The sequence below is a fragment of the Mus caroli genome, unplaced genomic scaffold (assembly GCF_978045245.1).
Source record: "Mus caroli unplaced genomic scaffold, Mus_caroli_1 scaffold_8, whole genome shotgun sequence".
Lineage (NCBI taxonomy): Eukaryota > Metazoa > Chordata > Mammalia > Rodentia > Muridae > Mus > Mus caroli.
The window spans coordinates 57,170,982-57,184,720 of NW_028227263.1; the positions used below are offsets into that span (position 1 = coordinate 57,170,982).

The following is a 13,739-nucleotide window of genomic DNA, read 5'->3' on the forward strand; positions in this document are numbered from 1 at the left end:
GAAGCACCTAAAGAAATGTTCAAAGTCCTTAGTCATCAGAGAAATGCAAATCAAAGTGACCCTGAGATTCCAAGCACTCACAGCAATCAGAATGGCTAAGATAAAAAACTCAAGTGATAGCACATGCTGGCAAGGATGTGGAGAAAGAGGAACACTCCTCCATTGCTGGTAGGATTGCAAGCTTGTACAACTACTCTGGGAATCAATCTGGTGGTTCTTCAGAAAATTGGACATAGTACTACCTGAAGTCCTAGCTATACCACTCCTGGGAATATAACTCAAAGGATGGTCCACCATACTACAAGGACACAGGCTCCACAAAGCGGCTTATGTGTAATAGCCAGAAGCTGGAAACAACCCAAATGCCCCTCAACCTAAGAATGGATACAGAAAATGTGGTTCATTTACATAGTAGAATACTAATCAGCTATTAAAAACAAGGACATCATGGATTTTGCAGGGAAATGGATGGAACAAGAAAATCCCATTCTGAATGAGGTAACCCAGACCCAAAAGAACATGTGTATGTGCTCATTGATAAGTGGATATTAGCCAAAAAGTACAGAATACCTGGGATACAACTCAAAGGCCATAAGAAGTGTAACAGTCAGAAAAAGGCCCAAGTGAGGAGGCTTCAATCCCACTTAAAAGGGGGATAAAATGGGAGGCAGAGGGAAGGAGGGACCTGGGTAGAAGAGGAGAGGGGGAGGGGAAAAGGAGAACAGGAGAGAAGCCCAGAGGGCAAGGAGAATGAATGGTAACAAACAGCCTTGGGGATGGGGGTGTGCGGTAGGGGGACCCTATAGAAAATATCAGAGCCTTGGGAGGTGAGATACTGTAAGGATTCAGTGGGGGTGACCTTGGCCAAAATGCCCAACATTGGGGACAGGGAACTGGAAGAGTACACTTCTAGTAGTTAGACAGGGCCTCAAGTGGAGGGACTGGGTTACTAACCCACAGTCAAAAATTCTTACCCAGAATTGTTCCTGTCCCAGAACTTCAGGGACAAAAATGGTAAAGAGACTGAATGAGAGGTGCTGCCCACCTTGAGATCCATCTCATGGGGGTGGGGGCACACTGAGACCTGACTCTATTACTGAGACTATGATGTGCTTACAGACAGGAACCTGGCATGGCTGTCCTCTGAGAGGTTCTACCAGCAGCTGACTGAGAAAGATGCAGATACTTACACCCAACCATTGGACTGAAGTTGGGAACCCCTATGGTTGAATTAGAGGAATGATTGAAGAAGCTGAAGGGGAGGGCGACCCTGTAGGAAGACCAGCAGGCTCAGCTGGACCCCAGGGAACTCCTAGAGACTGATTCCATACAAGGGCTGGTTCTGAGGCCCTTGGCACATACATAGCAGAGGTCTGCCTGGTCAGGCCTCAGTGGAGAAGATGGGCTTAATTCTCGAGAAAGTTGAGGCCCCAGGGAAGGGAGAGCCCTGGTGGTAGTGGTGGGGACCAGCCTCTTAGAAGCAAGAGGGAGGAGGAGTGGGGTGAGGAACTGTGGGAGGGGGGACAGGGAAGTGGTGGTGGGGCAATGACTAGAATGTAAATAAATAAAATAATTTTAAAAAGTATTAAAAAAACCCCAATTTTATGAATGAATGAAAAATCCATTCTCTCTTCCTGGGGCTTAAAGAAATTCCTAAGTTCTGTGCTGGTAATTATATAGAATCTATCTTCATCTTGTGGTAGAGTCTCTGGTATTGAAATATTTGGAAGACTTGGCATCGTGGCACATGCCTTTACTGACAGCACTGGGGAGACAGAGGTGGAAGCAAAAGGAGTGTTCTCTGAGTTTGAGGCCAACGTGGACTCCTTAGTGCATTTCTGGTCAGCCAGGGCAGCGTTGTAAGTCCATGTGTAAAACAAACAAACAAAAAACAAACAAACAAACAAACAAACAGATGTTTCATTCACTTTAGCTTGAGTTCTGTCTTATTTTATAGATCACAATCTTTAGTTTTGCTTAGTATGTCTTAACATTTTTGGAAGCAGTTTATGTATCTCTCATTTTGTTTGGTGAAACAATTTAAAAATATTCGTGTTTCCATGAATATGTATATTCACATTATTTTAATTATATCTAATTAATATGTATATTTACATTGATGTTGTTTCTTGATATCACTATCATGTTTGCGTTTTAATTCTGCATAGCATCCTCAGTGAAATACTGTTCCACCCACCTGCTCTTATCTTTTAATGAAAGCAGTGCAGGGCTGCTTTTACCTCAGCCTGCTTCCTCATTGCATCTACTGTGGGAGCATAGAGTGACACTAGGAAGGGGGTATTGCTCTCAGCTCCCTGTAGAGCTTAGTATTCCTATTTTAACTGCACTCATATGTGTACATGTGCAATTCTGAGCAGCTTGTCCTCATGACTTGACTTGTTTAGCATTACTGCTGTCTTTACACAGTAGGATTTCTTCACCACAAAGGTTGCCTGCCCCCTAGGGCACTTGCATGTCTTGTTGAGGACTTGAACAGTTACAGTAATGATATTTTCTTTCTTTTTTTTTTTTAATTACATCTTTTCCTCAATTACATTTCCAATGCTATCCCAAAAGTCCCCCATACCCTCCCCCCTACTTCCCTACCCACCCATTCCCATTTTTTTGGCCCTGGCGTTCCCCTGTACTGGGGCATATAAAGTTTGCATGTCCAATGGGCCTCTCTTTCCAGTGATGGCCGACTAGGCCATCTTTTGATACAGATATTTTCTTTTTAAACTAAGCATCATGCAGTTGATCCATCCAAGTTTCAATCCTTTTCTATTGCTTAGTTTTCCATTATAGAATTATACTGGTGTGTATTTATGATTTATTTATTCTATTATCATTTTAGCCATGAGTGAACATGGTGTTACTTTCCCTCTGTTTTGATATTTTTGAAATTCCATCAGCTTTTGTCATTTGTAAGATGTAACTTTCATACCCTGTTTCAGTACAATTATAGTGTTATTATTGTAAATTTTATTCATCCTTTTAAAAGTATAGTGGTTTTAAGTATATTTATAAATTTGTTCAACCTTCACCACAGTGAATTTCAAGAATTTAATTTTCACCTGCAGTGAGGCCCCTTTAGTAAGTCATACCCATTCCCCAACTGACCCAGTCCTAGCTAGCCGCCAATCAATTTCATGGCTACATTTTTTTCTTCTAAGTGTTCCATGCTAGTGGATTCACACAGTATCTGGCCATTGGTGAGTGATCCTGTTTGCTCAGCCGATAGCTTGGAAGCCAGGCTGTCATGTGCATCTCTGCATCACTATTCATTGCTCTCAGAACACCCGTCCTCTGGAGCTTTAGGCTTCCAGTTGAGAATGATGCTGCCTTAGTCTTGTGTACATTGCTGTATGGACTTGGAGTGTTTGCACTTCCCTGGGGAGTGAACCTAGCTGCAAAATTGTTGGCTTACCCTGGCAACCATGTTTAGCCTTTTGAGGAACTGTTGTTCATTTAAGTGGTACTTGGCGTCTATTCACTCCAGCCATGTAGGGAGGGTCTTTTGCAGAGCGGAAGGTGTGTCTCGGTGTGATCTTGATTTGCATTCCTCAGATGGCTATTGATACCAGACATCTTCTAATTTATATCTTCTATAAAGACATGCCATTTTCTTATTGTATTATTTACATTTTAGCTATTGAATGTGACTATTTTTAGATATTTTGAATGCATGTCTCTTGTATCTGGAATTTGCAAATACTCTACTGTGTTCTGTGCATTCGTCTTACTACTTTCTTGGTCATGACTTTCAGAACACAAAAATATTTTGATTAAAGCTAACGTGTCATTTCTTTTCTTGTCCTTTTTTTCTTCCCTCCCTCCTCCCCTCCCTCCTTCCTTTGACAAAGTATTCCTGCACAGTCCAGGCAGACTTTGAACTCACTGTGTATCCCAGGCTGGTCTTAAACTTGTGATTCTCTTTCCTCAGTTTCCTGAGTGCTGAAGGTGCAGATATGTCTCACCATGTCTGTCTCATTTTTATTAAACTTTTATTGATTTTGTTTTTGGTATCATATTTGAGAAATATGAACAACCCAAAGATGACTTTAGCTCTAACATTTCAGCCTTTCATCTGTTTTGAGTTCCTTTTGTGTGTGATTGGAAGTATGCAGACATAGGGTTTTATATCTCATCTTCGGTATGCCTGTTACTATTGCATGTATGTGCCCTTTATCTTTTGGTCTAATCTTGACTCATGGCATTTCTGAACTCCTTTGTTCTGCTATTGCTGGCACAGTCCTTGGGAATTTCTACAGGAGCTTTGTTACCTGCGGGTGGGAGAGCTTTGTTTCTCTTCCACTCTCCTAGCCCCGATCCTGGTACTAGCAAATGGTACTCAGTCTATTACCATAAACTGTGATACAGTAGGCTTGAGTATATTTAAGTGAGAATTATCAGCTCTATAAAGTTCACATTTCACCCAGTCTGTTGAGAGAAACTTTACCATGAACAGATCATAGTGTTTTTGCCTTATGCATATGTGGTTTTTCTTTGGCCAGGGTTGATAATTTTATATATAGCTGAATTTATCAACCTTGGCAATATTGACAGGCTTTCTTACAGAAGATCCCTTTATGGGGAAGGCTGTCTTGGGCATGAGGCCATCCATGCTGTTGGCTTTTTCTTCGTCCTTACACAACTGGGACAGCATCTAAAGCATGTCTTTAGATATTGCCAAATAGACACCTGGGGCAATTAGCCTTTGAAAACCAGTGATGTGTTTCTGGTCAAATTCAGAGATCTCAGTTTATAATTTGCTGAGAAAAGCGTAAGACCTCTAGCTGTGGTTGGAAATTGTCTACTTCTGTCTTTAAGTCAGTTTCCACAGTGGTTTTTCACATATATCCTGTTTGTATATTTTTCTCAGTATTGGTATTGTTAGTGCCAAGTGTTTTCCTATAGCTCAGATAGTTTGCTTGTTCTGAAGTGCCTTTATCTGTATAGAGAGTCTCATTACCAGTCATGCTAGCATAGCTGCTGCTGCCCTTGAACACTGGCTGATATATGGTATGTGTTTTTAAGATTCAAGCATCTGAGCCTTTGTGTTTTTCATCTATCATGTAGTTGAATTTTTGTTTTTTATTATTTATTTAAAAAATTTATTAGATATTTTCTTTGTTTACATTTCAAATGTTATCCCCTTTCCTCACTTCCGCTGTTACGAAACTCCCCTATCCCATCCTCCCCCCGCCCCCCTTCTCAACAACCTACTTACTCCTGCTTCCCTGTCTTGACATTCTCCTACATTGGGACATCAAGCCTTCACAGGACCAAGGGCCTCTCCTTCCATTCATGTCTGAAAAGGCCATCCTCTGCTACATATGCAGCTGGAGTCATGGGTCCCTCCATGTGTACTGTTTGGTTGGTGGTTTAGTCCCTGGGCGTTCTGGGGGTACTGGTTGGTTCATATTGTTGTTCCTCCTATGGGGCTGCAAGCTCCTTCAGCTCATTTGTTCCTTTCTCTAGCTTCTCCATTAGGGGCCCTGTGCCCAGTCCAATGGTTGGCTTGAGCATCGACCTCTGTATTTGTCAGGCACTGGCAGAGCTTCTCAGGAGGCAGCTGTATCAGGCTCCTGTTAGCAAGCACTTGTTGGCATCCACAATAGTTTCTGGGTTTGATAACTGTATATGGGATGGATCTCCAGGTCGGGCAGTCTCTGGATGGCCTTTCCTTTAGTCTCTGTTCCACATTTTGTCTCTGTATCTCCTCACATGGGTATTTTGTTCCCCCTTCTAAGAAGGACCACAATATCCACACTTTGGTATTCCTTCTTCTTGAGCTTCATGTGGTGGTATGTGAATTGTTTCTTGTGTATTCTGAGCTTCTGGGCTAATATCCACTGATCAGTGAGTGTATATCGTGTATGTTCTTTTGTGATTAGGTTACCTCACTCAGGATGATATTTTCTAGTTCCATCCATTTGCCTAAAAATTCATTGTTTTTAATAGCTGAGTAAATGTACCACATTTTCTGTATCTATTCCTCTGTTGAGGGACATCTGGGTTCTTTCCAGCTCCTGGCTATTATAAATAAGGCTGCTCTGAACATAGTGGAACATGTGTCTGTAGATCAAGGACCTCCAGATAAAACCAGATACACTGAAACTAATAGAAGAGAAAGTGGGGAAGATCCTCGGGCACATGGGCACAGAGAAAATTTCCTGAATAGAACACCAATAGCTTATGCTCTAAGATCAAGAATCAACAAATGGTACCTCATAAAATATCAGAGCTTCTGTAAGGCAAAGGACACTGTCAATAGGACAAAACAGCAACCAATGATTGGGAAAAGATCTTTACCAATCCTACATCCAATAGAGGGCTAATATCCATTATTTACAAATAAACTACACTCCAGAGAATCAAATAACCATATTAAGAAATGGGGTACAAGCCGGGCGTGATGGTGCACGCCTTTAATCCCAGCACTTGGGAGGTAGAGGCAGGTGAATTTCTGAGTTCGAGGCCAGCCTGGTCTACAGAGTGAGTTCCAGGACAGCCAAGGCTACACAGAGAAACCCTGTCTCGAAAAACAAAACAAAACAAAACAAAAAAAATGGGGTACAGAGCTAAACAAAGAGTCTTCAACTGAAGAATATCTAATGGCTGAGAAGCACCTAAGGAAATGTTCAGTGTCCTTAGTCATCAGGGAAATGCAAATCAAAACAACCCTGAGATTCCACTTCACACCAGTCAGAATGGCTAAGATCAAAAACTCAGGTGACAGCAGATGCTGGTGAGGATGTGGAGAAAGAGAAAAACTCCTCCATTGCTGGTGGGATTGCAAGCTGGTACAACCACTTTGGAAGTCAGTCTGGGGGTTCCTCAGAAAATTGGACATAGTACTACATGAGGACCCAGCTATACCACTCTGTGCATATACCCAGAAGATGCTCCAACATGTAGCTGAGTTTTTAAATAGCATTTCTACTTCTATTATATTATTTAGTCCATTAACATCTGATTTATTTACTGATGGATAGGGTAGATATGCTATTTTCTTATTATTTTTATTTTTTGTGTTTTTTGATTATTCATATTATTAGACTATTTTAAGACTTAGATTTCATTTTATTTATTTTTGCTTGCTTTGTCTTTAACTTTTCAGCTTCTCAGCATTAATATTTCATCACCTCATAAAATGTAGAAACTTATCTTGGCTTAGAAGCTGATTGTAGAATATTTAAGTTATAATTGTTTATCTTCTACAGTATTAACATGAGTTGAGCTATAGTGATACCAAAGTCAAAATGTATACGGACCCAGCCAGCGTACCATTGGAGGACAGAAGAGTGGTTGTCAGGAAGTTCAGTGATGGTGGGATGGGTACCCTGAGTATGTTTTTTTAATGCTCACTTTTGATTGGTGCTATTTTAAAGCTTTTTGCTTATATTTCCTCTAAGAGAGCTTTTTTCGTTAGTGTTTCAGTCTTAGTAGTTGTTCACACAAGATTCCTGGCGTTATAGATTATTGTCCATTCTAAATAGTAGTTGAAGTGGGTTTTATTTGTTTGTTTTTGCTTTAACAGCAATAAAATAGTTTTATCTTCTTTTTTAAATTGCTTTTGTTACTGGAAATTTTGGAAAGTTCTACTAAAGTCCTGTGGCAACAGGGCCTTCCCGATGGCTTTTTTCGTCATTAATGAGAGAGTAAAAGGACAGACTGCACAGGAATTTTGCAAAGGACAATTTTACCAGAATTTAAAAGAAAAACCTCAGATTAGGTAAGCTGTAAATCTCAGCAGCTGTTGGGAGAAGAGAGATGGAGAAGAAGCAGAAGACCATATAGTTTAAGTAAGTAGATATGGAAGCCAGCCACATAGCCAGCCAACTACATCCACAGAACATTAGAGAAAGTGAAAAAGCCCAACAAATCAGAGAAAACATCCTTAGGTTCTAGCCAGCATTCAAAAGAAGACTAACTGTAGGACTATGAAAGACAGCCTGGTTCCTGGTTGAGCTAAAGCTAGACTCCGGTGACCCTGAAGGGATAGGAGGTGTTTTGCCTGTTTCCTGGACACTAGGCTCCTGACACAAGGTCTCAGTCCTCCATAGATTTGTGACTATTAGTCATGTAAGGGCCCCAAGCCCCTCCACAGGTAGAGGACATGGCCACAGGTCTTGTAAGCTCAAGACAGATCTCCATTTTAATGAAGTACATAAGGTCCTGGAGGGCTTAGCAATAAGCTCTCTTTCCCAGACACTCCTGCCTGCAAAAGGTCTTTAACCTCAGGCCTGCCCTGAGAAAGGGAGGTACGGTTTTACTCAAGACAATAAATGCCTTAAAACCATGGACTGTCTCTTTTCACCAGTATCTGACGTGGGGAGCAGTGGAGCAGGCCTTCTCTTAAAGAGCTGCTGTCTCACCATCCATAAAAGACCTCTCTAAGCTCCCAGCCATGGCTGCCATCAAGACCAAGCTCAAACCCCCCACCAACAAGCCATGTACTCTCTTTCCCACGTGACCCAGCTGGAGTGCCCCTCTTTTACCCCTTAGCCCCGGGCTAGATCCAGCCCTCGGGTGCCCACTTAGTTCTCAGTTCTTCCAAGGCTCCTAGTGGTTCCTGGGTGCTCAAGAGCCTGAGAGCCAGACAGCCCCCACCTCCTTGTAGGCCCAGGGACTCCCGAGCCAGCTCCAGCAATCCCCAGGACTTCAGACTGTGTTCCCCCAACCTCAGAGAGGTGTCCTGGGCTTCCCCATAGTCGGACTCCCACCTGGTGCGGTCAAAACTCCCATGTCTTACCTTCTTGAGTGGCCAAGCCTTGTGGCAGAGTGGATACTGGACCCCACCTAACCTACAACTAATGAGAAGAAGGGCCCTGTAAGATGGGTTAACCCCACAGAATCTCCTGGCCAGTTATTTGTAGGGACTATGGTCTGGGAAGGGAATTCTTGGAAGGAAATTACATTAGCTCATTAAAAATATTGGAAATATTCCTTTGTTTCTTTAACATGTCTCAGTGTGAACCCACCTTCATAGGAATGCTTTGCCTTCCTGAGAGGTGGCCCCTTATTAATGTCATTGTCCTGCCCAACCACAAAGCTAGGTCTTCATTCAGGCTAGAGATTTCATTCTTTTGTCCTGAAGGAAATATTTTTTCCGTAATGAGGTCTTAACTGCTATTATGATATTACCATATGGTTGAAGAAGGAGGAGGAAGAAGAGGAGGAAGAGAAGGAAAAAAAAAGAAGGAAGAAGAATTTATACATATATATATGTATATATATATATATATACATATATATATATATATATATATATGTATATATATATATAACACTTATTTCATATTTTATGTGCACTAATGTTTTACCTGCTAGTATGTGTGAGGGTATTGGTTCTTGGAGTAGCAGACAGTTGTGAGTTGCCATGTGGGAGCTGGGAGTTGAACCTGGGTCCTCTGGAAGAACAGTCAATGTTCTTAAACACTGAACCGTCTCTCCAGCCCTGCTTTTTGTTTTTCTGTTTTTTTTTTTTTTTTTTTTTTTTTTTTAGGTTTTTTGTTTGTTTTGTTTTGTTTTGTTTTGGCCTAGTGATACCTACTTACCTACATCTATCTATCTGTCTGTCTGTCTGTCTGTCTATCTATCTATCTATCTATCTATCTCCATCCACCCATCCATTCATCCATTCATCCATTTATCTGTGTGTCAGTTGGTATGCACAACTTTATTTGCATGTACAACTTTAAAACTGAGGAAAGTAAATATATATATTATCTCCTTATAAGTTATTTTTCTTTAAGTTTTATTTTAAAGAAATTGGTTCAGTGGTTACCTAAAATTACTCATTTGTCCCTAAAAACGTATATTTTATATATTATCAGTTTATATTTAAGGTTGTAACAAATATCAAGATCCCTAAAAGCTTATTATTAATTTGTAAATATAACTTAAGTTAAACATATTTCAACATCATTGGTTTAGTACTAAAATGAAATGTTATTGTTGTTATTATGGGAGGAAGACAGACTTTTAACTGTGGTTTTAGTTCACAGAGAAATCAACAATGTTCATTCAGGTAGACGCAGCCAGTAGGCAGCCAGAAATGTGATTCGATTTAGGGTGAAGGAGGTGGTGACATGAAATTGGAAGCTTTCCTCTACACTGCCATAGAAAACCCCAGGAAAGAGGCTGTCTGGGGTTGAAGCCTAGGAAAGAATATCTTTGAAAGAGTGGGAGAAACAGGGAAATAGGTTAGGCAGGGATAGTACTTGGGTATTTTATTTGTTGTTGTTTTATTTTGTTGAAGTACTAATATTTGTAGTCTCAGTTTTTAAACTTGGAAACATTTATTGACAGTTGAAAGCCTTTCTCTGATGATGGAATCATGTGATGGTCAGCTGTGTGATCATTTTAGTTTCTACTAGATGCAAATGTAGAAAGTAGATTTATCTGCGTTTTCTCTCTGCATAGTACATACCTATGAATGTGTCTTATGTTCTCCCGTGCCCTCTCTTCTTTCTTCTCCCTGTTCTTGTCCATTTTACTCTGACATCCTAGCCATCCATCAGTCCACCAGTCAGTCCTCCCAGAGTTAAGGGCTCTTTGCCAATTAGTTCCTCCTACCAAGGAAAAGAGGGACACTGAGGTGAGTCCTAATCACATCACTTTGAGCTTCTGAGAGAGCTTTGAAGTTGTTTCCAGGGCTGCTTTAAGAAACATGTGCCACAAAGAACAGGGTTCATCTTAGCTCAGCTGGAAGCCTGGTAACACCTAGCATTACCCGAGGGCTGCTAAGAAGGAGCCTTTCTGACTCTAGGAAATGCCTCCTAGGCCAGAAAGAAGTTGTTCTGATTGTTTTTTTTTTTTCAGAATTGCTGTGGAATTTGCTTTGGTATTTAGTTTGGATAAGTTAATGCAGTATGCTTAAAGATGGATTAACTGAAGACTGCAGTTTCATTTTAAGCATACTTTTTGATTGAGTTATTAAGCAGTAAAATACTTAAGAAACATCTAAGCAGACAGAGCAAAGATAAAAAGGATGTAATATACAAATCAAGGGGCCCTGTGAGTTTGCTCTCTAAGTTCGTGATATACTTGTATTTCTACAGCAAGGTTTTGCCACCAACCTCTAATGTGCTTGTCCTGTTCAGGGAATGGGACATTCCTGTGACCGAAAGGGGTCCTGCACTTGTCCTTTAGACTGAGAGTTTGTCTTACACCTTATATTTTAGAGGACAAGTACTTACACTCCTTTGCCATGTTATACCTCAAATGATTTTCTGAGGTAGTCAAGTAGAGTCTTAATAGAAATAGACTTACACTGTTTGGAAACTGTCATTGTTTCTGTACTATCTCCTTTTCTCTTTGTGAGATGTAAACATGCTTTATATGTGTTGTTAATAATAACATATGTATGTATTTAGAATTGATAAGTTACATTGTTCCTGCTAGGCCCACCAGTAACCTCAGGATGTGCAGTACCCAGTGTCAATCTAGGGGTTGGCTAAAGAACAGTACAGTTCAAAATGCAGCCCTGCTGTTCCTTCATTGAAGTGACAGTAGGGCTGTTGGAAGATGCCACTGTTTAGGCTCTGGGCTAGATGTACTTTTTAATCTGCTGAAGTGTTATACAGATTCTTTTTCCTATAGGTGTGTTGATGCTGTGATTACAGGGTCAGTTGATGTAACAGTGATTTAGTGTAGCTGCTAAAATGTATTGAGAGAGAGAAGAGGGAAGGAGAGGGGAAATGGGAGGGGAGAGGGGAGGGGAGGGGGAGAAGAGACATTAGCAGGGTGAGTGGGAGTTGGGACTGTTGGTATTGGTTTGGCTCTCTGTAGTCTCTGGTCAGCTGCTTAAGGGAAAGATCTCCAATTCTCATGGATTGGCAGGATTAATATACTAAAAATGGCCACCTTGCCAAAAGCAATCTACAGATTCGATGCAATCCCCATCAAAATTCCAACTCAATTCTTCATAGAGTTAGAAAGTGCAATTCTCAAATTCATTTGGAATAACAAAAAGCCCAGGATAGCGAAAACTATTCTCAACAATAAAAGAACCTCTGGGAGAATCACAATCCCCGACCTCAAGCTGTACCAGAGAGCAATTGTGATAAAAACTGCATGGTACTAGTACAGTGACAGACGGGTAGATCAATGGAACAGAATTGAAGATCCAGAAATGAACCCACATACCTATGGTCACTTGATCTTTGACAAAGGAGCTAAAACCATCCAGTGGAAAGAAAACAGCATTTTCAACAAATAGTGCTGGTTTAACTGACTGTCAACATGTAGAAGAACTCGAATTGATCAATTTTTATCCCTGTACAAAGCTCAAGTCCAAGTCGATCAAGGAACTCCACATAAAACCAGATACACTGAATCTAATAGAAGAGAAAGTGGGGAAGAGCCTCTAGCACATGGGCACAGGGGTGAAAGTTTCTGAACAGAACACCAATAGCTTATGCTCTAAGATCAAGAATCAACAAATGGGACCTCATAAAATTGCAAAGCTTCTGTAAGGCAAAGGACACTGTCAGTAGGACAAAACAGCAACCAATGATTGGGAAAAGATCTTTACCAATCCTACATCTGATAGAGGGCTAATATCTAATATATACAAAGAATTCAAGAAAGTAGACTCCAGAGAACCAAATAACCCTGTTTAAAAATGGGGTACAGAGCTAAACAGAGAATTCTCAACTGAGGAAACTCAATTGGCTGAGAAGCACCTAAAGAAATGTTCAATATCCTTAGACTTCAGGGAAATGCAAATCAAAACAACCCTGAGATTCCACCTCACAGGAATCAGAATGGCTAAGATCAAAAACTCAGGTGACTGCAGATGCTGGTGAGGATGTGGAGAAAGAGGAACACTCCTCCATTGCTGGTGGAATTGCAAACTGGTACAACCACTCTGGAAATCAGTCTAGGGATTCCTCAGAAAATTGGACATAGTACTACCTGAGGGGCCAGCTATACCACTCCTGTGCATATACTCAAAAGATGCTCTAACATATAACAAGGACACATGTTCCACTATGTTCATAGCAGCCTTATTTATAATAGCCAGAAGCTGGAAAGAACCCAGATGTCCCTCAACAGAGGAATGGATACAGAAAATGTGGTACATTTACACAATGGAGTACTACTCAGCTATTAAAAACAGTGACTTCAAGAAATTCACAAGTAAATGAATGGATCTAGAAAGTATCATCCTGAGTGAGGTAACTCAGTCACAAAAGAACGAACATGGTATGTCCTCACTGATAAGTGGATATTAGGCAAAGAGGGTGGAATGCCCGCAATACACTCATGGACTACATGAAGCTCAAGAAGAAGGAAGACCAAAGAATGTATGTTTCAGTTCTACTTAGAAGGGGGAACAAAATAATCAAGGGAAGCAGAGGGTGGGAGGGACTTGGGAGGAAGAGAAGAGGGGGAGGGGGAAAAGAGGGGAAGAATCAGGTATGGGAGGAGATGAAGATGTACAGAGGGTTAGGAAATTGTACAGAGTTCACACATCCCATCTCACTTGGCTCTTGGGTACTAGGTTTTGGTGTTTGGCAGAGGACCACTCCTGAGGGTCCTGCAGGGTTTCTTGAGCTGGATCTTTCCAGACAGATGTACAGTGGGAATTTCTTTGCAGCTGTTCATTGTGGCCCCAGGGCCACTACAGCTCCCAGTCCTGTCAGTTCAGCATTGTAGTTTCTTATGAACAAATTGCACAGTTTCTTTTGTACAAAATAACAAGGTAATCTAATGTTTTGATAACA

The 13,739-nt window shown here is 41.0% G+C and overlaps 1 protein-coding gene across 2 annotated transcripts in view; it reads left to right on the plus strand.

Moving 5' to 3' along the window:
- Positions 1 to 13,739, plus strand: part of Tmem135 (transmembrane protein 135) — a 262,399-nt gene that overhangs the window by 112,839 nt on the left and 135,821 nt on the right. The window lies entirely within an intron of this gene.